The 1,806-nt window shown below is 44.8% G+C and overlaps 1 non-coding gene across 1 annotated transcript; it reads left to right on the top strand.

Moving 5' to 3' along the window:
- Positions 1-409: 409 nt before the first annotated feature.
- Positions 410-541, top strand: LOC138093783 (small nucleolar RNA SNORA72). Its single transcript, XR_011146150.1, has one exon. It is a non-coding gene; the product is annotated as a small nucleolar RNA SNORA72 (small nucleolar RNA).
- The last annotated feature ends 1,265 nt before the right edge of the window (positions 542-1,806 follow it).

Raw genomic sequence — 1,806 nt, 5'->3', positions numbered from 1 at the left:
TTATTTGGCTCCCTATGGTTACGTGAAAATACTTTCCCCCAAATCACTCCTAACACAGGTAAGAGAAGCCAGTACACTCAATACTCACCCCCTTTATTTGGTCATTAAAGCAAAAACAAAGCTAAAAGTGCATTGTTTATAACCTTTAAATATCCAACAGGGTATTGTAGCTTGTAGAAGCTACCCAAGAGTATGTGTATACTTGCAAAATGAAATGGAAAGAGCCTCACAAAGGCACACGCTTAATAATTCAAGTAGGTTGAATAGTTCTTCCCAGACATCAGCAGTTCCTTAAATCAGCACTCTAGTGTGGCTCTCCTAACTTCCAGGGCTTTGTAAATCCAAGATTACTGTGTGTGTAGCTGCAAGCTGCCTGTCATGCATGAGGCATTAAAGAATACAACATTTGCTGTGAATATTCTCACGCTTCTGAGTTTGTAATAGTTAGGGCAGGCCAAACATTCGCTATATTAAGACCATGCTTGTGTCCCCAGACCTAGTTCTTTTTGTCAGTCTGGCTTTATAAATGCTGATGATAAACCAAGTCTCATTTATACAGTATACCTTATGTAGAAAAGGTCTATGACTTTAGGTATCTGGTAAACCTCAAGAAATCCCAGCACAGCCAGTATAATAACTTCTTCAGATAGCCATTGCTAATTTGTTGATGGCAAGGTGCCATTAAATGAATTGTGAAATTACTGTGATTCAGTTTCTAGGTGATTCTGATACCATTAGAAGCATGCCAGAATGGACTGATGAAAATGTAAACTGCACAAAAATTTTCTTTAGTAAGACTGACCAGGGCTTCCCAGGTGGTGCAGTGGTAAAGAATCCTCCTGCCAATGCAGAAGACATGTGTTTGACCCCTGATCTGGGAAGATCCACATGCTGTAGAGAGACTAAGCTCTTGCGCCACAACTGGACCCCAGGAGCCAAAATTACTGAGCCCACGTGCTGTGACTGCAGAAGTCCATCCACCCTAGAGCCTGTGCTCTGCAACAAGAGGAGCCACTGTAATGAGAAGCCCTTCCAGCATGACTAGAGAAGAGTCCTCACAGCAGCAAAGACCCAGCACAGTCAAATAAATAAATAACAATTTTTTAAAAGGACCAACCAGAACTTGTTTTTTCAAAAAAGCAGGTTTTGTAGACAGTCTTGATTAAACCAGATTCTGAGCCTCCCACTTACTGCTGCTGCTGCTACTGCTGCTAAGTCACTTCAGTTGTGTCCGACTCTGTGCGACCCCAGAGACGGCAGCTCACCAGGCTCCCCCGTCCCTGGGATTCTCCAGGCAACAACACTGGAGTGGGTTTCCATTTCCTTCTCCAATGCATGAAAGTGAAAAGTGAAAGTGAAGTCGCTCAGTCATGTCCAATCCTCAGCGACTGCAGCCTTCCAGGCTCCTCCGTCCATGGGATTTTCCAGGCAAGAGTACTAGAGTGGGGTGCCATTGCCTTCTCCGCTCTCCCACTTACTAGTTGTCAGCAAATCATAAATACTTAGGTCCCCATATCCTTACCTGTCAGTTAAGTTCAGTAAGAGAAGACCCACCAAAGGTTTGTTCTGAGCAGGAATGCAGAGCAAAGCCTGACACAGAAGAAACACACGGTGGCTACTAGTCATTACCGTTAAAAAATCATGGGGTATATAGCCCCTTGGGTTCAGATGGGTGGGATATTGATGACTTCATTTCACAAATGGCCTTGCTAGGGACCCAGGGACACAGGCCCTGGAAATATGCACTGTCTCCCTCAGGCACACAGCCATGCACGCCGACTCACCTGCCTCTGGGCAGCCTGTGCA

Source organism: Capricornis sumatraensis, chromosome 1, assembly GCF_032405125.1.
Source record: "Capricornis sumatraensis isolate serow.1 chromosome 1, serow.2, whole genome shotgun sequence".
Taxonomy (NCBI): domain Eukaryota; kingdom Metazoa; phylum Chordata; class Mammalia; order Artiodactyla; family Bovidae; genus Capricornis; species Capricornis sumatraensis.
This window is presented reverse-complemented; position numbering and strand designations above follow the sequence as displayed.